This window comes from Triturus cristatus, chromosome 1_2 (genome assembly GCF_964204655.1).
Source record: "Triturus cristatus chromosome 1_2, aTriCri1.1, whole genome shotgun sequence".
Taxonomy (NCBI): domain Eukaryota; kingdom Metazoa; phylum Chordata; class Amphibia; order Caudata; family Salamandridae; genus Triturus; species Triturus cristatus.
The window spans coordinates 1,045,887,789-1,045,911,398 of NC_140580.1; the positions used below are offsets into that span (position 1 = coordinate 1,045,887,789).

The window sequence follows — 23,610 nt, forward strand, 5'->3', positions numbered from 1 at the left end:
TGGTAAATCTCAGGGAGTTCAACTCTTGGGTAGTGTATCACCACTTCAAGATGTACGGCATACATTTACTCCAAGATTTGCTCTTAGACGCATACCTTGCAGTACCTATCTTCCCACCTCACCGGAGGTTCCTTCAGTTCCAATGGGGAAACAAATGGTACGAATTTTCCGCAATGCCGTTCGCACTATGGTCCGCCCCTTGGTGTTTCACCAAACTCCTTAAACCTGTAGTTCAGTTCTTGAGAGAGAGAGGAGTCAGTCTGATAATTTATTTGGACGACATGCTTATCATGGCTCAGAGTGAGTACAGTCCTTCCACATCTAGCGTGGCCGACTCAACTCCTACAGGAGTTGGGGTTCGTCATCAACTCAGACAAGTCTATACTGACTCCAGCACAGTCGATGGAGTTTTTAGGGTTCCAGGTTAACTCGGTAGCGGCACAGTTATTGCTCCCACTGAAAAAAAGAATTGCGATCAAGAAGGAATTGAGGAGAGCATTTGCCTCTCACACTATATCCTTATGGGCGCTGGCCAGGTTAGTGGGCCGGTTAGCCTCTTCGATTCAGGCAATCTTCCCGGTTCCCCTGCATTACAGGGCACCCGCGAGGTAAAAAATTATGCATTTACGCAAGGGCCTGAGCTACACAGAACAGATTTTGCTAAATGCGGAAGACAGGACAGAAATTTCCTGGTGGCTGGAACACATGGATTCCTGGAATGGCAAGGCCATATTCGCGTCAGTCCCAGAAGTCGTGATCGAGTCAGAAGCCAGCAGATGGGGCTGGGGATCCAGTTGTGGCTCCGTGGTGACCGGGGGGGGGGGGGGGGGGAGAAGAACAGGCTCATTTGCTATTAGGACGCTTTCCCCTCAGAAGGTGAGTTGTTGTATACTCCTGCGGATGGACAATGTCTCGGCAGTGAGATATATCAACCATCTGGGTGGCACAAGATCCCAATTGTTGGTGGAAATAGCCAAGGATTTCTGGTTTTATTGCCTCCTTCACCACATATCGGTGGCGGTGGAGTACATTCGGGGCACCGCCAATGTGGTGGCAGATTGGAACTCATGTTTCCCTTGAGATTCCAGCGATTGGCAGCTTCATCCCAGAATATTACAATAACTGAACGACAAGTGGGGCCCTTGTGCGATAGATCTGTTCGCGTCCAGGCTGAATACACAACGGCCTTCGTTTTACAGTTGCCGACCAGATCCTCTGGCGAGCAACTTGGACGCATTCCTTCAATCATGGACGACGGGTATGCTGTATGCATTTCCTCCGTTCGTCATGATTCAAAGAGTTTTGGTGCAGATTCGCAGGCAGAGAGCGGAGGTGATGTTGATATCCCCATGTTGGAGAGCACAAGCGTGGTTCCCAGCAGCGCTGGCCCGGTCGTGTGCACTTCCAATACATCTGCTATTGTTCCCAGAGTTGTTGACGGACCCTCTGGGTCAACCTCATCTGTTAGTACTTCAGGAGCAGTTGTCCCTAATGGCATGGAGACTTTCAGGAGACACTGGCAAATGCCGGGAGTTTGAGAACGCAATGTTTTTCTTGTCTCAATTCTGGGCCCCTGCTACACATAAGCGATATGAGTCGGCCTGGCATAAGTGGGTTAGTTGGTGTGCTGAACGACAGGGGGATCCCGTGGGATCCGGAATCCATACGATAGTTAATTTCCTGTCAGACATGACAAGTAAAGGCTTAGCTTATAGGACGGTTAACAATTTTCGATCTGCGATTTCGGCAGGTCATCCTCACGTGGATGGTAAACCAGTGGAGGAACATCCTTTGGTGTGTAAGGTGGTGAGAGGCATCAGGTTGGTGTATCCTCCAAAACCACGATACTCACAATTATGGGATGGGAATATAGTTCTACGTTTTTAAGAGGAATTGTCCAGCAAATGAGGGTCTACCTCAAACAGTTATCTGCAAAATTGACACTTTTGTTATGTTTAATTTCATGTAGACGATTGTCTGACATGCGAGCACTGGACTTAGCAGGTAGGGTATTCACCTCGTCGGGGGTTTCATTTAATATCTCTAAAATAACTTTTCCCGATTGGAAGATATTATGACTGCGGCGGATTGGTCTTCTGATTCTACTTTAAAGGTGTTTTATAATAAACCAATTGTAGATGTATCAACTACTGTGGTGGATCGACTTTAAACTAGCATATTCTGAAGCCTCCATGGAATGACATAGAATAAAATTAATTCTAGCTAGCGCGTCAAGAAATTTCAATTCTATTAAGGACACGGAGGCGAGGATTATACCTCCCTAGCAACTGTATTATACAATATGATGTTTGATTTGTTCATATTGACAAATGTGATTTTATACAACGTTATGTATTATGATGTTGGGTTTCTTCCTGCCTGTATTCTTGTTGAGAATACATTCAGTGAATGGTATATTATGGTGTATATTCTCTTTTCAGGGGAGCAGAATAAACCGGCTTAAGGAGTCAAGAGGAAATCCATTTCGGATCCAGAACACGTTCATATGGTTAAGTTCGGGCTCAAGTCGATGAGGGAATCAGCAAAGTTCACAGTTCTACGGTCAAGTTTAAGGACTGTGTTTGAAGGTTTTCGTAAAGAAATAGGAAGCAGTATAGCACCATAGACATATATACCAATGGGCGCTAGGTGATTAGTGCATACTATGGAGGGGGTTGTCCTTCCGGGGTTATGCTATTTTAAAGTTTATTGGCTGCTGTTTATGTCAGTAAAGAGGAGCATAATCCTCGGCTCCGTGTCCTTAACCCTTTCCGTGCTCATGAAGGAACCACTCCGTCATGAGCCACGGGTGCGCTGTGCTCATGACGGAGTGGTTCCGTCATGCTGCGGCCGTTGGCAGCCGCTCCGCCCACGCGGTGCTAATCCCCCGCCTGTGCGGGCGATTAGCGCAGTGGGCGGAGACGTGGCGGAACCACTCCGTCATGAGCACAGCTCACCCGTGACGGAGTGGTTCCGTCACAAGCACAGCAGACCCGCAACTGCCCCCAAACCCCCCCAGCGAATTCCTGCCGTGGCGAAGGGGTTAATAGAATTGAAAATTCTTGACGCGCTAGCTGGAACATTTTTTATTTATTCAACGTCACCCCTGAGAATTTGCTTAGCTTGCTGAGTGGGAAGTAAGCATCACGTTTAAGGCTCAATTTGCAGAAAAAACTAAAGGTCAGTTAACAGAAATAATGAAAATATGCATGTTTGTTTTTCTCTATTTAAACTCAGAAAACAGAAACATAATTACATCCATGCAAGAGTTTGGAAAAGAACATTAAAATGGTATAGAAAATGAGCCAAGGGTGAGAATACAGCCATGACAAGGGGTTGTTTTTCAAAGGTGTGGGCAAATATTTCAGCCCTCTCAAACACCTTTTCAACTACTTTCTGGTCTTAAAGTTTAGTAACCCAGGTGACGCTCTGCAGGATATGCAATAGAGGAGACAAGGCAGCAGTGTTCTCCCAGCTGCGCACTCACCATGACAAGCCTCTGTACTCGATAGAGGGCATGCCACATTTCCATTACTTTTTCAGCGCCTGGGATAAAAGCGCAGCTCAGCAACATGGCGATGCGCTTCATCTCATTAGAAGCACCTGTCATTTTTGATCAAAGCGGATCAATAGGAATACACACAGGAGTTGAATAGCTGTGTGCCCACCGTGCTTTTGGCCTCAAACAGCTTCAAGGTTTGCCCCGAAGTCTTTTCTACATGAACAGTCTTTAATTACTATTTAAACGATAAATACACCTGCTTGCCTCCCATAGATATTTTCCTGAGTATAGGAGTTTGCCAAAGGACGCCCCTCCCCCACCAACATTACCTATTCTCTTTAACTTGGCCTTAGAACCATTCCTATAAAATTAAGCCAAAATCCGGAAATGCACTGATAGACCCAGCTGTGTCTGGCCGGTTAGGATGCATTGAAGCCAGAAAGACCACCGTCCCAGGTAGGATGAATACGTTGAACTTGTCCGATAACCTGTGCTCACCCTTGGGTAGCTTGGCACAGAAAGGTCAGGCTTATCTCAGCGTCAAAGTATAAAGTATTGACACAACACCACCCTTGCAACACACTGAGTAAAGTACAAAAAGACTCCAACCATATGTATAAAACACTGGTCTTTGTACTACACACACATTGAAATCAAAACTACACACTCATTGGATTTATGATTTACAGTTATATGCAACTGTCGAACTCTCCCATTAGTTGAAAAACGGCATGAACATATATGTCCTAGTCATAGGTATTCACCTGTCGCGCTATCCCCTCCACTTCGTAAACAACATGAAACCATGTACATACTTCCACAAGGTGTTCACGATCCAAGCAATTCCTCCCTCATCAAAAATGCAAGCTGTTCAGAGGTATTCCACTTTCCCGCAAACACATTAGCATACAACACGACATTCCCAATGTCGCATACCCCATACAGTTGTAATGGTCAAGAAATCACAGATTTTTACTACGCCTCGTGACCCAGTCCCTTAGCCACCCCAAAGTACACCAGCCAACGATACACGTGGAACCGGCTGACGACACTTGGATTAGATTGTCGGGACCACCTTAAATAAATGGAAACAGTTACGTGGTTTCATTCATCAATGATTATGCCTTCTGGTATCCAGTGGCACCTACACAAGTGCGGGACCACTTCCTGGAGCAGGACAAACCCCAGGCCAGCACAAGTCTGTGGATAATCCAGTTGCAGTTCCTCCTGCCCCAAGTTGTGCTCTTGTCATTATCCATGGGTCGAACCAGCGTAGTATGGTTCCAATCCCAAAAGTGTCTGCAACTCCTGAGGGTACAGCCCTAGTAGTTATACCCACAATGGCCTTTGAAGATGAGATCAGTTCAAAGGGCCACCTTTGAAATGCACGTGTCCTCTCTAAATTCTGTCCTGTCTGCCATCCTACTCCGGGAGGCTCAATCAAGATCTTCAGTGGGGCCAAGATCCTGCCCCTTGAAATGCAGGTGCCAATTCCACACCTTAGTATCCGTCCCAGGAAGGCCGCTCAGAGTCAGAGGTCTGCCGTCTCCCTTGAGCATCTAGTTTATGACCTTCTATCAGGAATGCACAGATGCAGCTGTCCGTCCAGCACACAGATATGGATTGGAGACAGGCTGACAGACACACAGAGCCATGAGCACGGAAATGCCCACTTTTCCAAAGTGGCATTTCCATGTTACTAATGTCAAATCTACTCACACTACAGGAGAGGATTTGCCATTACTATCTCATCGATATCAAACTCTATACTGCTACTCTTCTGCACGTAGGAAATACTGTTCAACAGCCTTTCCACTGGTCCCCCATGTTAATCAATGCAAGAAGCAGGCTCCACAATACCGTAACACCATTCGGTGCCATTCACTAACAGTGCATGTAGTGCACACACACCCATGCCCTGCCTCTTCCAGACACTGCAATCTGCTCCCAGGGAGTACTCCGATGTAGCAAGAGACATGCATAACCTTGGCAAGTAGCTTTTTAAATGCCCAGCAGAGTAACAGTATCCTGCACACACAGGCACCGCTATGGCAAACCTGTGGCACGTTTGAAGTGCCAACTCCGTGGATGGCACAACCAGTGGTGCAGGCACACAGAGGAGCATTTGAGTTACATGAAGTAGGTATATGTCTTACCCCTAGACAAGAGACTTACAGCTAACTCAAACCTGCCTACCATGTATAAAACCAATCATCAGTATTTATATGACAAGCACAATGCTTTGGCACTGAATGGCAGTGTCAAAAGCGCTCAACATCGTACGCCAGCAAAACAAGGTCCAAACAGCAGGTCAGAAGCCTAAAAGGTCAGGGGAGACCACTCAAAAAGATGCTAGGATATACCCACAAAACTCAACGGATCAAATTAGCTGCATACGCAGACAACATTTTACTTTTTCTCTCACAATCCCAATCTTTGATCCCCACTTTTTCATCAGAAGTCATCTATTATGCTCAGGTATCTGGTTACAAATTAAACAACGAAAAAGTGTGGAATACTACTTCTAAATAAATATACTTTTAAACATGATTTCAAATCTTTTAATTTCACGTGGCAGTCGAAACAAATCAAATATCTTGGACTTTCAATTACCTAATCCCTTAAAATCTTCATCTCCACAAACATGGAACTTTCATCCATAAGATAACCTCATTAACCAGTCGATAGCATCCTCTATATCTATCTTGGTGGGGCCGCCTAGATACTATTAAGATGATGCTAGTACCCATCATTCTCTACACCATTTCCAACATTCCTTCAAATATTGCTCTTAAATTTTACATGAAAATCTATTCCATCCCGTATGTCCTAGTTAAAATCCAAATGTCCCAAAATAGAGGGGTGGGTGACTTTTCCTGATTTTTCAAAATATCACAAAGTCGGGGGGCGTGGTCTCGCTACAAATGGAGTGAAACGCACGCCGCTTGAGCTCCGGGCCGCCGCCGCTATTATTGGCAATCTTAAGCATCATAACGGCTCCAAAAGTGCTCTGACCGGGAGCGCTTGACAAGCGGAGTGGTTGGAGCAGCGTTTCCAGGGCTCGAAATGCATTTGTAACTGCGGACGGCCAAGATTCAAGCCGCGGAAGAGGAGCGGCCTGGCATCCGATAGCCCGCCGCCATCTTAAATCTCCGGAGCCCGTGTACCTGAAGCCGTTACCCCTGGTGGCACCCGGGGGCGACGAGGAGGCACCACAGCTTACACAGCTCTTGTGAGGAGAGGACACAACCCAGAGGAGTCCCGACGCCGCCAGTCCTCTGCTACCCCAGCCCAGGCTCCATATCGTGACGAATCGGGAAGAACACCCGCCATTTTGACCGCTCTGACTCTGCAGGACTGCGGTGTGGCCTTGTCATCTACCAGCACCAGCGGAGGGGTGCTCTTGACCCGGAGGGAGCCGGGAGCTGCGGGTCCTCCACTCTGCCTGGCAGCGCTTTGAAGAGGCAGGACAGACACCGCCAAGCAGGGAGTGCACCTGCCATTTTGCTGCCAAGGAGGGTTGCGGGCCTCACAGCGACTTGGACGGGCGGCCCCCAGCGGTGGAGCTTCTGCACACAGAGACAGCTCAGGTACGGGGGCGAGGGGGTGCTGCCGCCTTCGCTGGGGGGGGGAATACTCTGAGGGATTGAGACATCTGAGATACTGCTCGTCTGCTGTCCCCCTGTGGCCTGGGAAATATCCCGGTGGCGGCGCCCCTACCCTGCTTGGCAAGAATCCCCCCCAGCTGTCCCACGCCAACTACACGGACGCATGGAGCGGGCCAGATCGCCCCCCTCCGGGCCTGGACACAGCATCCTCTCAAGCCGCTGCCACCGCCACGCCTTTGACACCTGCAGGGGCCCTTTGCGAGCTAACATCCTCCCCCTGTGTCCCCAGTTGAGGCCCTAAAGAAAAACTGTCGAGTCGATGCGAGAGGACAGCAACGCCGGCTGCAACTGCTGGGTAGACGGTGGGGCCATAGGCCTGTCAGAGTACTTGAAACATCGAGAAACATCGTGTCTGGCTGGGGGGCGCTTTGATGATCGTCTAGGGAGGCCCTACACGCCGAAGGACAACCTGTGGGCTCTGGGCCGCTGCCAGCGGGTCACACAGTGATCGGGGGTGCTGCTGCCTGCACAACTCATTGGGGTTTCACGGAGCCCATCGCCACACAACCGCGACGTCGCCAGTCTCTGTACACCCCCAGTCTCTGTACACCCCCACTGACAACAAGTGTTGGCGCTTCCGCTTCTGCTGCCCGATATACTGGCCACTAGATGGAGAACTACGGAGCTCTGTCCTGCTCATTCTTAACTAGCAGAGTGACCACCACTTTGTAACATACCTGCAAGGCTGCTCCACTGCCCTCTAGAAGAGTACCTTGGGTGACTAGCATATTGATGGACACTGCCTGATTGCTGACGACTGGGCCCTACTGGCTTTGTAAACACGGAAGGGTGCACTGAGGTTTGTCTCACCCGGGCACTGCCCCACTTGCGGCCTATTCCCATTTAGACTCTACCCCTACTTGAAGAACCCTGGAGCGGCGCCCTGCGTCACTGAAGAACAGTGCCTAGTCTCTTCTTACCGCGCTCTTTCTCAACGCCTCCGGGGACCTGGAACTGAGAGAGTAGGCACTACTGGACATCGATAGCTGCTGGCGGCCATCTCTACTAAATGAACATGACTCGCTCAAAGTCCGGAAAGGGGCCCTCAACAACCCCTAAGGACACTACAGTCATGGCCCTGTGGAACACACCGGGCTCTGCCCAAACATCGGACGTGACGTCAGCACCCGGGGGCTTCTCAGAACCGGTAACGCAATCTTTTATGACCCTCTTTTTGCAGGAACTCAAATCTGAAATAGGGTCTCTGCGCACAGAGGTCCAAGCCTGTGTAAAGGAACTCCGGAAAGATGTGGGGGAGCTAGGTGGAAGAGTGGACGACCTTGAGAAGACTCTTGATGCCCGTACGGAAAACCAAGAACACCTATGGTAACGACTTGCCATTCTAGAGAAGCAACACATCGAGTTACAGATCAAGCAGGAGGACCTGGAAAATAGGGGGCGCTGGAACAACATATGCCTGCGGGGGATTCAGACTGGGGCAGAAGGCTCTGACATAATGACTTTCATGGCTGACCTGCTTCACGACATTCGGGGAGATTACGACGCCTCACCGCCTGCCCTGGACCGCGCACACCGAGTGTCGGGTTCTTCTGGGAGGCCTAGCCTCATCCCTGACATCTTGGCTCGGGTCCATTTCTTTACCTAGAAAGAGGCTATCTTCAAAGCAGCCAGGGAAAAGCCTGAGATCCTGTTCAGGGGCACGCCCATCCAGTTGTTTCAAGACCTGGCCCCCGCGACACTTCGACGCCGCAGGGATTTCCGACACATCACGGACAAACTCCGAGAGGCCAACATCCACTACCAATGGGGGCATCCCTTTGCTCTCATATTCCAGTGGGAATCCAAACGTCACGTACTGCGATCTTACAGGGAGGCGGCCCAACTCCTTCAGATTCCTGACACTCCCCCGACAAGTCCATCACGCATGCCACCCAAGGCTCGAGTCCCACTGAAGCCGCAGTGGACCACAGTGCGTCACGCCAGGCATCCATCCTCCCAAGAACGAAGCTTCTCTTCCCAGGAAAAGCAGGACATAATTCAACATATACGATCTCTAGAAGGAGGTCAGTCACCCTCGGGCTCTCACACATCTGCCAACAGATAGTTGGACAACATGCCTGAGGACCAACGGGTTCTACACCTCTCATCTCTAGACGGGCCTCTTGCCGTTACGTAGCTGCCACTCTGCCTCCCCTTCACGACTCAAGAGGCATCACTATATGAAACTTGACCTATGCTAGGACGGTGGCCCGGGGCGTTTGAATCTACAAAACGATGACCAAACCCCACACCTATTTCTGGGAGAGTGACATCTCCGGGATAGCCTGTGCCACTGTGCCTGGTTTCTCCCTGGAATGGAATAGGCTCTGTTGGCCATTAATTCACTTGGTTTGCATTGTTTACCTTTGTCCCTTTCTTCCTCTCCCTTTCTCTTACCCAAGCCCCCGGCGGGGGGCTCCTCGGACGTTCGGAGGGACTTACACTGGACGACCTGCCCCTTCCCACTATGCAGTGACACTCAGGCCCCTGGGGCTCTGCGGCCTTTTGCTGGGCTGCAGTCCGCTGGCCCTGTACAATGCTCCGGGTCCTCTAACTGGGATAGCGCTTGCAACGGACGACATGCGACTATGACCTCTGTACCCTGCTTGAAGCTCTTATCCCTTAACGTGAAGGGCCTTAACTCTCCCAATAGGCGGCGCCAGATATGGAGGTATTTGCTATTACAAAACCCAGACATTGTCTTCCTACAGGAGACGCAACTTCTCAGGGCTGACATACCACACCACGCATGACTCATCCACGATTTCCCCTCCAGTTTTGGAGCTCAGCATCCACTAGGACTGCGGGTGTAGCTATCCTCTGTCGGGCAGGTATCCGCCAGGGCGATGCTAAAGTGATCCGTAGCGCAGAGGGCAGATTTCTTAAAGTGGTGGTCAATATGGGGAATCGCACTCTCACCCTTTGCAACACCTACGCAACAAATTAGGGCCAGGATTCTTTCCTGCGAGAACTATTACGGGAACACATAGCACAAGTAGACTCAGATCTCATTCTGGGGGGTGCCTTCAACCTAGTGTGGGATGCGGGACTTGACCGCAGTGGGGGCACATTTCATGGGGTGGGTGCCATGTCGGCGGCAACAAAGAGATGTCTCACCACCTTGGGTCTTGTAGACATTTGGCGTTACCATTCCACCGAGGTCCACGACTATTTTTATTACTCGCATGCACACCGTTCCTACTCATGCATTGACTATCTCTTCGTTTCACACTCACTGGTCAAAGACGCCCTATCATCCACTATGTCTGATATCTCAATTTCTGACCACGCGCATGTTGAGCTTCTTCTTCACGAGCACTTCTCCCGCCCCAAGCGGCCTACTAGATGGCGGTTTCCCCCCACATCCTTAGAGATCCCGCAGACGTGGCAGAACTCCAGGCCGCCATCTCATCCTATTTTGAAACTAACGATCTCCCGGAAACACCACTCCCTGTCCTTTGGGATGCGCTTCAAGGCCAAGATTCGCAGCACCCTCACATCTATCGCTATTGCCTGGGGTCGGGAGGCACGCTTGTACGAAGTTAAGCTCACACGTGAAATCAAAACGCTTGAGAGGCTAGATCAGGAGCGTCTCTTAGCAATACATAAGCGGTGTTTAGCCATACTTAGGGCCAGTTCCGGGCACACAGAACTAATAAGACCGAACATGATCTTCTTGCATTGCGACAGCGTTACTACGAAGGAGAGGACAAAGTGGGCACCGTCCTGGCGCGCCGCCTGAGAACGCGGGCAGCCAAGGTGCACATCGCTAAACTAAAGTTGGGAGACGGGACTTGGGCCATTGCAGAATCCTCCAAACTCCAAGCATTTCAAAATCACTATGCATCCCTCTATACGCGAGACACGCCCAATCCTGATCAAATATCGGCTATTCTAGATGCCTGCGAAAGGAACCCCCTTAGCACGCACCACTCCCAACTATTGGAAGAACCGATCACACTAGAGGAGATAACCGGCGCGCTCAAAGAACTCTCACTCCGCAAAACGCCGGGCCCAGATGGACTCCCAGTCTCGTTTTACCGTGCCTTCCTACCACAACTTCAACCACACGTTACGCCTTTTTAACTCTTTTACAGATATAAATCGGTCCTTCCGCAGATATGGCTATGGCTGAAGTTGTGCTAATCCCGAAACCCGGGAAGGACCTCACACTCTGCCCCTCCTTGCGCCCCATCGCCCTCTTAAACACGGATCTCAAACTTTATACTAAAATACTCGCTAAACGCCTCAGCATGTATCTGCCCGGCCTTATCGAGCCGGATCAGGTGGGCTTTATTCACCAACGCCAAGGGGAAGACAATGTGCGCCGAGTCGCGTATCTGGTTGGGAAAGCGCACCATTGGAAGATACCCTCTTGCTTACTCTCGTTGGACATTGAAAAAGCGTTTGATCGAGTGGACTGGACGTTTCTCCGAGCCGTCCTGCGGAAAATAGGTCTAGGCCCACAGATGATAGCGCGCATCATGGTCCCCTATCATTCCCCGCTTGCTAGGGTACGAGTCAATGGCCAACTCACGCAACCCATCTCCATTATCAGGGGCACCAGACAGGGGTGTCCCTTGTCCCCTCTATAATTCACCCTCGTAGTAGAGCCACTCGCCATCATGATCCGTCAATCGCCCGATATTCACGGTCTTACCCTCGGGGGCATCGATCACAAGATTGCTCTCTTCGCGGACGACCTACTTCTTACATTGTCCAACCTGACTAGCTCGCTGCCAGCAGTACACATCCTGCTCCAGTCATACGAGCAAGTTTCAGGGCTTAAAATCAACCATACGAAATCATGGGCTCTCAACCTTACGATTCCGACAGACGAGGTTGCGGCCCTGCAAGCTCTCGTCCCTTACCAGTGGGCAACTAGTTCTATTAGATACCTGGGACTAAACCTGACCCCTGACTTGGCTACCTGGTCCCAAGCTAACTGGCAGGAATATAAAACTGCCGTCATGACTGACCTAAGGGCATGGAGATCACTGCCGCTCTCTTGGTTGAGGTGCCTCAATACAGTCAAAATGTCCATCCTCCCGAAGATACTCTATCTATTCCAGACCCTGCCCACGCCCATCCTAGAACATCAAAATCAGGGTCTACAACGCGAACTTGACGCATTCATATGGGGAGGAAAGAGACCACGATTCTCCAGCAAAATCCTAATGCTTCCGCGAGATAAGGGTGGGCTCGCCTGCCCTAATCTGTTAGACTATTACTGGGCATTTCACCTCCGCTTTGTGCCAGAGTAGACAACCTGGAAGAGCGAGGGGGTGTGGTTCCATATGGACAGGGCGGTCACCTGCCGCCCTATCTGGGACCATGCGTGGCTCCCTCATGAAGCACGCTCTCGCAGTGCTTACATGGCGGTCCCTACCAGGACTGTACTCGAGATTTGGGACAAACTAGCCATCCGCAGGGGTCTCACCACTTTCCCGTCTCCGCACACTCCAATTGCTCGCAACTAGCAATTTCACCTCGCCTTACTTTGCAGAATGGACAGATAGGGGTTGTAGAACGATACATGATTTATTTATAGGCGATAGCATCAAAACCTTTGCCCAATGCAAACAGGAATTCCAACTATCGGAGAGAGAGAGATTTCAATACATACAACTCCGGCACTGGATATGTTATGTTATTTGAATTTATAGCGCGCACGGCTACTCCAAGGAGTGTCCCGGCGCGAGCAAGGGGAAAACAAAGCATAACCTGACTTTAAATAAAAAGATGAGTTTTTAACAATTTTTTTAAAAGCAGCAATATCTTCCACACAGCGAAGTGACAAGGGAAGCGCATTCCAGGCGCAGGCCGCATGAACGGCCTAGGAAGCGCCCCCCAGACGGTGCCGCTGGAAACCAGGGACCTTCGCCAGCCTAAGGGATGAGGAGCGCAGAGTCCTCCCCGGGACATAAAAGGAGAATCGTTTCTGCAGATAGCCCGGCCCTAGACCATGTAGTGCCCGATGGGCTATGGTGAGAGATTTAAACACCACTTGCGCCTTAACCGGAAGCCAGTGCAGGGAACGGAGGTATCCCCGTACACTCTCCCTAGGCGAGATCCCACCCAAGAGGCGGGCAGCCGCATTCTGGATCACTTGAAGTTTATTGAGGGAGTAAGCTGGAATCCCTACATAAAGCACATTAGCGTAGTCCAGACGGGACAGGATAAGCGAACGCACCACAGATTCACGTGCAGCCTGCCGAAGAAGCGGAAGTAATCTTCTCAGGACTCTGAGGAGCCCAAAGCAGCCGCCCGGCAGTCACTTCACTTGACTGGAGAAGGAAAGATTACCATCAAACCAAACTCCCAGATTCTTAAATGGAGGTAAAAATTCAGCTGGCCAGATCAAGTCTCTAAACCCAGTCGGAAAGTCACCAAACAACAGAAACTCTGACTTATCTTCGTTACATTTCAATTGGGTCTTCGCCAGCCACTTGAAAACCGAAGAAAGACACGATTGCACGGGGGCCACAGTAGCCACATTCTTATCCCAGGTAAACAATAGCTGAGTATCGTCAGCATAAGCAATCACCTTAGCTCCCAAACCCTCCGCCAAATTAACGGGAGGGGTAAGATAGATATTAAACAAAAGAGGGCTAAGGGATGAACCCTGGGGGACCCCTGTGCAGACCCGCTGAGGTGAAGAGGCCGCCGGAGATAGCCATACTTGCTGAACCCAGCCCTCCAAGAAGGACTTAATCCAGCCCCAGGCTGAGCCAGCCACACCAATCTCCGCCAGTCTGTCTAGCAGTAAGGGATGGGGGACCGTATCAAAAGCAGCCGACAGGTCGAGCAGCACAAAGGCTGCTTTCCCGCCGGCGTCAAGACACTCCCGAATAGCTTCTGACACTTCCACCAGAGCACCTTCCGTACTAAAGGAGGGGCGGAAGCCCGACTGAGCTGGATGTAATAGCCCCACCCTCTCCCCATACTCCGACAGCTGTCTGTTTACTATCTTCTCACAAACTTTAGCAAGGCTCGGGAGGAGAGAGATGGGCCTATAATTCCCCGGAATCGAGGGATTGAGAGTAGATTTCTTCAAGAGAGGGAGGATTTTAGCCTGCTTCCAGGCACTTGGAACCCTAGCATCATGCAAGGACAGATTAATGATGTAGTTGACTTCAGCATTCACAACCTCTGCCACAGAAGCCAATAATCTTGCCGAGCACGGGTCAGCCGGAGAGCCGGAATTCAGACCCTTCAAAATTCTCAACGTGCAGGACAAATCGACAGAGGAAAAATTAACCAAGGAGTGATTGGAAGGAATAGCCTCAGGAAAGGGAGCACGAGACACCTCAGATAAAGAAAAGCAATCTTGAGCAGCAGGACATATGAAGCTACCTTGTATCCTTTGAATTTTATCCAAAACAAATTTGGATAGCGTCTCGTACCAAGCCACCGTCGCAGGCATAATGCTACTCCGAGCTGAAGGGGACATAAAGCTCTGTACGATGGCGAAAATCTCTTTTGAGTTATTTTGAGCCTAGTCGATACGAGTGGCAAAATACTCCCTTTTTTCTAAGGAGATAGCCTTATAATAAATGTTCTGGCCCTGCCTGAGCCGACCCTTAGACACCCGACAAAAATTACTGAGGCGCCAAGAACTCTCCAATTTCTTACAGTCCTGCTCCAGATGTAACAGCTCCGCTGTAAACCAAGGTTTAGAGGGAGAATTCCTAGACCGCCTAGAAGAAGTAGGAGTGGCAATAGCAGCCATGGTGCCCTGCAACCAGATAGAAAAGGTTGCAAGGCTCCCATCCAGGTCCTGCGGCAGGGACGGCCTGTTGTCCTCCAATGCCCTAGCGAATTTGGCGGGATCAATTTTCTTAAAAGGGGGTTTATGACAAACTACAGATCTAAAACTCGGGGAGGCTACTTCCCATGAAAAGCAGATTAGATAATGATCTGACCACGAGACAGGAAGTGGTACCTTAGTTTTAATAGGAAAATTCTAAAAGATGGGATCAAGAGTGTGACCCCCTTGATGGGTCGCCTGGAAGACCCATTAAGAGAGCTGCGCTAATTGGCAGATATCAAGGAGCTCTAACATGTCCCTTGAATCCTTTTGATCCAAACGGATATTAAGGTCTCCAAGAATCAAAAAGTGGGAGAACCGAAGAGCCCGCGCTGATACAGCCTCATCACAGGCCTGAAGAAAAGATTTAGCCATGCCCGGTGTGCGATAGATCAAAGACCCACCCAGCGTAAAGTGAGCTGAAAAGCAAATACTAAAATCCAGGGCTTCACATCCACCCCAATTGCTAAGCTCACACTTACAGAGCTCCCACTTCTCCTTAAAAATAACAGCCACCCCCCCTCCTCTCCCCTTAGTCCGATCTAATCTACAAATTTTGTAGCCCACAGGAATAGCCATCAGCACTATAGGATCAGAGGAGCTGTCCAACTAAGTCTCAGTAATAAATAAAAGGTCCAGAGAGTTGTCATCCAATAGCTCAAACACCTCCAAGTGATGCTTCTTCAGAGAGCGTACGTTTATCAGCGCCGCTGCAATAGAAGGAGTCCTTAAAGACCTATTCGAGGCGATAGGCTCCAAACATAGATGAAACCCACAAACCCTGCACACAAAGTCTTGCATCCCCCTTAAGTTAAGGTAGGTCTGATTGTCACAGCATACTCCCCTTAAACGTTTAAGCGACTCACTCGAGAAGCACCGACGGCCTGATCCACCCAACACTTGCGGAGCAGCATAACTGGCCCGGCCGCCGACGTGACGCTGACGAGTGCAGACGGGCTTGCCTTAGGCGCGTCCGCTGCGCGAACGCGCAGCGTGCATTTAAGTAGCAGCGGTGGCCAGAAGACTAGAGAGCGCCCACCAAAACAAAATGGCGCCTCTCTCTGGCACACCGAATGTGAGGAAACCCCGAAGACGGAGTTGAGGTAAGGCTAAAACTGTCCCAGGTTCAGATGGCAAACATTACATGTGCAAATAAACGCAATTAAAAGATTCAAAAATGGCATCACACACAATTCATAAAGCGAATAGCAGCAGGGAAGATACAGGCGTCCTCCCTATCAGAGGCGGCTACACGACCTTTCACACCGTTTGAAGGGCTGGCCCGTACATTTGACAATTCTAAGGGACTAATATCTTGCATATACTAAGTCCTTCAGCACTCGCAACGCCTTAACTCACACCCTTACCAACAGCGGTGGCAGTCTCTTCCCGACGCCGACATTGCACCCTCCCAGTGGAAACGCCTTCGGCACGACATCCCGAAGACTTTTCATAGCATCCCCCAGCAGGAATCTGCTTACAAGGTAATGACCCAATGCTACTATACTCTCCACAGGCTACATAAAATGTTCCCCAACTCATCACCTCTTTGTTGGCGCTGCGCTCACACACTGGGAGATTTCATAACCATCTGGTGGTCGTGCCCCCTCTTGGCCACCTACTGGAAAGAAGTTCTCAGCCATATTAAGCGGGTGTTAGGCTACCCCTTACCTGAAAACCCACTCACGATTGTTCTGGGCCTCAGGCCGGTGAACGTACGAGCTATACTCGCCATGACTGGCATCTCAGTCTTCATATGCTTGGAGCTGCCACACAGACTATTGCCCTCTATTGGATAAAGACAGAAACGCCCTCAATAAACGTGTGGTTCACCCGCATGTGGCACACAGTGGCAATGGAACTGCTCACAGCGCGTTTACAGTATCAAGACACTAAATATACGAAACTGTGGAAACCACTGGTGGATCACCTAGGACGCTTAGAGAACGCTAGACTGCAGCCACCAAGGTTGCGGGCTCTACACATCTTTGACTATGCCGTCCACTCCACAGACCCAGATAGACTCTGGAACCCCACTGACTGACCAACCTACGATACATTTTTAAGTACCCGAGGAGACCTGGTTCCCGTAGTTTTTGGCACCTCGGCAGCTGTTACTTCCAGCACCACTCTGCACGTTGCTAGCGACATTAAACAGCATAGCTGCCGCTGCGCCTCCCAGCAATGTGAGTTAATCCAGGTACACTGTCATGTTGCTTCCACCCCCCTGCCATGCCTTCTCCCCTTCCCCATAGCCCCCCCTCCTCCCCATTTTTTATTGGTTTTAGTTGCCGATATCTTGGTTACAGCCTTATTGGCGGCGCCTTTAGACTGTTCGGGTCTGATTCTTGGAGAAAGAGCCCTGGAGAGGCCGCACACAGCATTGCGCCCTAGCGACTTAGCTATTGTCGCAAGACAATCACAACACTGAGACGACTGCGCCAGAGACATGTTTGTATGACGTTGTATTTTGACAGCACTGTACTATACCATACTGCGCAATGCTCTTGAACTTAACAAAGCAGGCCTGCTGAGATAGTAATGCTAGATATAATGTATAGGACACGGTGTTCAGGCTCGGCCTCTTTTGTATTATCCCGTGGCGTCCGCCAATTGCACTACTGATTACTATGCAATGCATTTATTTTAAATGCTAATAAAAACGTGTTTGGAATAAAATAAAAATATATATATCACAAAGTCTTTTTACTAAAACAATGCACATACGGGAACCTCACAATCTCTACACTATTATCAACTGTGCGCTGATTTGGAGTGTCACTTTCTCTTGCCCTTTTCATTCAGTGAACATCTAACATTGAACCCAAAAACCTGTACCCACGATACCATCCGCCTGCCCTAAGAGCAGAAGCCAAACCACCAGCTTGCAACATATGCTTGGGAGCTGCCCCGTGCTGCACATTGTTGAGAACACAGGGCGCGATAAACTAGGTCATATTACAGGGAGGACGGCACGGGAGCATCGATAGGTGCCTGCTGGGGATACACGCACCAGCCAAGACATACAAGGTGGCTACGTAGTTCACTCAAATGAGTGAACGTTAAGTGGCTGAAGAATAAGTAATACTGTCTCCACAAGAGAAAATGTAAACTGTACAAATACGAAAATTCCAATAAAATTATTTATGATAAAAAAAATTTTTTAAAAATCACCATCCGCCCTAAACGTGTCTCTTTTGACTCGAGATTCCGCCGGGGAAGGGTGGAAGTTCAAAGGCTTGCCGAAGGTAAGATATGAAGCTCGTCCAGTGAGACAGGCTACCACTTACCGGAAGAACGCTACACAAATGCCTTCGATCGACTGCTGTCCCGGAGAAGAATAATATTGGAGCAGATGCTGCGAACCCCGTGCATTAGGAGCCCTTCGAGGATCATGGACATAACACCAAATGTTAGAAAGATAAGGCTGTTTGCACAAATCTACACCTGCGGTGGATGTGGCATAGCAGTGTATTTCTCTTGTGTGTGCTAGTACAGATTTCTAACACGCTTGTCCCGACTAACAAACAAGCGTGAGGTGAAAATTGAAACGCACCCATTGTGTGTGTTCCTTCCCGCATGCAAGGCCGGTTTATATTTTGCTGCATTTAAGTGGCGAAGAGTGGTGTGTTCAGCCCAATGTCAAAAGCAGTCTCCGAATGGTACTTCTCATGGCTTCTAAACTAGGAAGCTCGGGCCAGTCTGATACGGTTTTGAAGGAAGCCTGGCGCTCGCACGCGAACAACCCCGCACCGAGGGAACACCGAGAGACGTTCAGAGCAAGCAGTGTGTGCCCGGCGGGAAAACGTACTTCGCTCAAATTGTTCCTGAATGTTCTAAACTTTATTTGCACATCGTAAACAACCGAGGGCAGAGACAGTGTCTTGCTGCTGTCTGCCTCTGAGTGCCTTGTGGGAGCAGATGGTGAATGCCTGCAAGTGCATGGGACACGTTCTGTCGGTGAGTCACTCTCCGACGGCAGAGCCTGCTGCTGACAGCACAAGGAAGCTGAGCACCATGGATATAACTCAGCTTGAAGAGGACTACCTCTGCATAAAACAACGAGCGAGACTCGTACAGCGTTTCCCTTGCGGGAGCGAGCAGGGGCACCATCTGTTTTCAAGATAATTACAGACAGATGGTGCCAAAGCTCACTCCCGCAAGGGAAACGCCAGGAGTGGTGTGTGCGTGTGCAGCCTTCACTTTTCAAGCACTGCACTCATGCTTGTGGTGTGCCGCTGCTCGCTCCTGCAAGGTGGATGCCGCCACAAGCACGAGTGCAGTGCTTGAAAAGTGAAGACCGATGGCTAAAGGCCCTCCTAGAGCAGCACATGTGCGCTGCCTAGGCGAGACCTAAAAAGCAACGACACAATGAGCACACATTGCCTTAGGATTCAAAACGCAGCTTGTCTAGCTGTTGTAACCAGAGAGGCTGTTTTGATGCAGGGCATATGGCAAGGGCGGATATTAATGATTTATCCACTGCTTCGAAGCCGCAACTCACTGGCTGAAGGCTCCCCTAGGAGAGTCTGATTATATTTTATTTGTGTTGATGGAAGAGGGCTATACATTTGAAGCCCTGCTTGATTCGCTCTGCCTCTGATCTATGGTTGCAGGCTATTACTCTACAGATATTGCGGCAAACTAAATCCCAAAACAGTATAACAAACAAAATGGCAACCAAGTGGATTTGAGAGAGGTGTAGACAGGCACAGAGTTGCCTTATTTGGTCGTTCGAGAGGTCTTTGATGTAGCAGCAATGAAAAGTTTTTTGCAGGCTTGGTTTGCTGTTTATTTTATAGGACGATAAGAGCTCTTGCAGTGCACTGGTTATTTTAGTTTTAGAAAAAAGAACTCTCAGGATTTTATTTTACATGTTCATACATGCCATTGCACCACAAATCCATCATAAAAATAAGAGCCACTTGAGGAAGAAAGAGAAACTGAGGGCATAATATAACTTACATGAGTCAAGCACATATTTCCCAGCAGCACAGCTCTTACCAGCTCCACAGCCGTGCCCCCCTTTCCTATCCCATCTAGTATCTCTGGCACACAGCTGGTCATCAGCACAGAGGACACCGGTATGTAAAGCCTCTCCCTTTTGTGTGACTTTGTTTGTAGTCTATTCTTTTTTTATTTCTGTTAGCTAAAAGCCTACAGGAGCTGCTCTCCAGTCAGCCTTTAGTCTCCTGAAAGGCTTTCTGATCCAAGCTGGATTATATTTTTGTAACAAAAGATGTAATCCGAGTGTCTTCAATAATTTGCTGGGCGCTGTGGCAAATCTGGATTTAAGACATGTCCTGTATCAGGTGCCCCTTCCACGTCTCAGATGCACAGTGCTGTGTAAAAAAGCACACCCCTGTGTTGGGCAAACAGGACAAAATTCGGCAGCGCTATAAAAGACGTCACTGATGTTATCGGCCACACTTGCGTTACTTAAAGCTGTTGGTTCGTAGAGACCTTAAGCATTGCGCCTCCAATTCTGCATTCAGCAGGAAACAGTGCAGGAACAACATCCTTTAGTAAGCTGCATTAAGGGTGTAGTATTTTATGTGGCTAACAGAGGTCCCTTAAGAACTCCAGACAGACACCGCGTAACAGCCTATGGTACTGCACCCTCTCCTTGCTTCGTGGATTTTCTTTTCTTCCTTATGCTACGGATCCATCTTTCCTCTTTCTTTTAAAGAACTACTTGTACCACCCCTACTTTCCACTGTTTCCTCTCCATACTCTCTCATTTCTGTCTTTTTAGATAGGTCAAATGATCACTCTGCTGCAAACAATAAAACATAACTAACAAACATTGTCATTTGCAATGCCAATGGCTCTAACGTTCACTAATGCAAGACCGATTGAATTGCAAATGGTTGTTTTTTCTTCCCCTCCCTTTTACTCTAACACTGTTTTATATCATTATCCTAACATATCTCCTTTCCGAATTTACAGTAGTATTTGATTGTGTTTAACTCTAACGCAAAAAACATATTTTCAAACGTAATAGTTTAGTAATATTATATTGGGGAGACTGTGATGCTCTTCCAGTGCGTGAGAAAATTGCATGCAAAACTACAGGTTTCAGGATGCAATATGCTATTGGCTATAAAAAAACATTCTGTCTGAACAGCTCACACAAGTTGAGGCGGAAAGGTGTAGTGATTGCCACTCATCCTGTCTTGCTCATCCTCTGCTGTCACCATGTGGAATGTTGATATTCATGATGACACATTAGAATGTTGGGTTCCTAGCTCAGTAGATTCAGTTGGGAGCTTGGGGCTGAGCTGTAGGGACACAGCTCCTGGTGGGGTTTTTCTTGGTCTTTATTTCCATCATACTTAACATCTTGATACCTTGTACCATCTACTAAATAAATACCATTTCTACAAGAACCTACGTGAACCTGATCCTCATTTACTTCACTACAAAAGGGTTACTTGTAGCCGCTACACATGACAGCACTTCATCAAAGCCCTACCTTGTTAAGACAGGATACTGTTGCAAAGGTAAGAGTCAAGATATCCAACTCCTTATAGAGAAGCATAGTGAAAGCAGTGGGCCTTTAGGGTGTTAAAATCTGAATGTACGACGAATTTCACTTCAGCAGTGTAAGACAAAAATGTTTATACGTCCAAATGTTATTTTCGAAAGAAAGCTTGAGTAAATTGATGAATATGTGGATTTACATTTTCTTTGAGATGGGGGTATGTAATTCACTGAGAACCATTATTTAAATTGGAGTGTTTTCGTGATCATCAGATAACTTGTGACTGAAGTCCGCCCTAGTTTCGTAGCTTTTATCACTTTACATTCTGGATTTGCACTCATTTCCACTGGTAGACTGTTTGATAATCATATCAGGTGAATGCCGATTCATCCAGCTGTATTAAATGCGTCAGACTCAATCGCCTGTCGGTTTAGAGCAGCTGCACGTGCATGTATATGTGATCATTGTAGTGAATTGAACAAAGTATGCCTCACACATGACCGAAGAGATATTTATTTCAACAGAGAGAACCCAAAACACAGCCAGCAACTGAACTGCCCTGTTCAAACTCACAGAATGTAGACGTTTCATAAAGGCTCCTCGCATGAAAGTTCCCCCATATGAGACCCCACGCTCATCACAACAATCACATTTATTGTTGGTATTGATAAAACATTTACATGTTTAAAACAAGGTTATAACGTCTATGGTGCAGTTCTTAACTCCCAAGCAAACAAATGCTAGCTTTTAAAACCAATTCTAACACAGCTAATGTTTGAATGTTTGCATCATGGAGAAAATTATACCTGCTTGCGTCACACATTGTGCAACGAAACGTTACACACAAACACGTTGAAAACAAAATATCACACATAAGCAGTATGAAATCTTGGCATCTATTCCAGCAGTGACTTATATCCAGGCCAAGGAGCAGTCAATACAGCCGAGGAGTACACATCAATCCTGTGGTAAATAACCGGAATATCCAATAGCAAAAAGAAATTGCTGGACATGACACATGCCCCAACGAGGGTAGCCGCCTCGTATTCTGCTGGCTCTCGGTCCCCGTGGCATTCAGGGGCCCAGCAAAAGCCCAGGGAATTGACAGCATCCAGTCGGGGCTTCTTTGATGAGCCCCGGGCCGGCTGTCATTCGTGAATGGGCTCGTCAGTCATCCAACAGGCCGCAGAGAGAGACCAGTGACCGGGTTGACCACTGCTCACTCTCACCGTGCCGCATCAACCATTCCTCGAGCTGCCGCCCCAACTCTCTAACCCTCACCAGCCCCTTTACAACCGCGATCGGCAGCAAAAACACCTGGCCCTTCTGAAAGGGCATTCATTCACCTAGGTGTCGCGACTAACTCACCTTAATATCCCTACCACCAAAGTCAAGTCCACCCCGCTCTAAAGTGGGCGGCACATGCCGACTTGCAGCGATTGTACCGTAACAGAAACACATTCACAACTCTGCAGCCAATCAGCACTTGGCAATTCAATGCTGCGCACTGCGATTGGTCGCTGCTCTCCGATACTCCACTCTTAAATTACCTTACATGTTAACAGTCCCAGAATGTGTTCAACCGTGGGATTGGCTGGAGGGTGACCCGGAAGTGCTAACAATACTGCGAAATGTCATACATTAATAAGATCAATAACGGATAAAGAACAGCAGGCTGAATTCATGGACGGTCCGTGTAAGTAGGAGGCCGGCGAACCCTTTACTTTTAATGGCTCATAGTTTTTGTACACCTTATATAAATAATGGCTTTTTTGTTACAGCGCTTTGCGTGCTGGTATTTTTGTTCCGGTTCTTATAATATTAAAAGCGAAACTACAAGTGTGCGATGCAATTGACTACTTCACACAAAGTCACTTAACACCATTGGAACTTGCTTGTTCCTCTGGCTCTGCGCAACCACGACACTCATTTAATCACAGGCACACACACGCACACACGTAGAAACCTTTGTGGCATACCTAACACCATAAGACTCTCTAGCAGTTTACATATGCAATCTTAGGGGATGAGTTTCACCTTTTGTAACCGTGTCATCAATTCTGCTCGGCCTTCTATCACACGTCTTCCTAGCACCCTTACACCCTCATTCCCTATGGCGCAAAGACACCATAGCTCAGGACTGACT

The 23,610-nt window shown here is 48.7% G+C and overlaps 2 protein-coding genes across 2 annotated transcripts in view; one reads left to right on the forward strand and one right to left on the reverse strand.

Annotated features, from left to right (window-relative positions):
• The window catches only part of MRRF (mitochondrial ribosome recycling factor), a 141,790-nt gene extending 118,821 nt beyond the window's left edge, over positions 1 to 22,969 (reverse strand). Inside the window, exon 1 of the mRNA XM_085612193.1 lies at positions 22,833 to 22,969. The gene's annotated coding sequence lies outside the window, so the exon portion shown is untranslated. The remainder of the gene's footprint in view (positions 1 to 22,832) is intronic.
• Positions 22,970 to 23,038: 69 nt separating this feature from the next.
• Positions 23,039 to 23,610, forward strand: part of RBM18 (RNA binding motif protein 18) — a 200,895-nt gene continuing 200,323 nt past the window's right edge. Inside the window, exon 1 of the mRNA XM_085612214.1 lies at positions 23,039 to 23,160. The gene's annotated coding sequence lies outside the window, so the exon portion shown is untranslated. The remainder of the gene's footprint in view (positions 23,161 to 23,610) is intronic.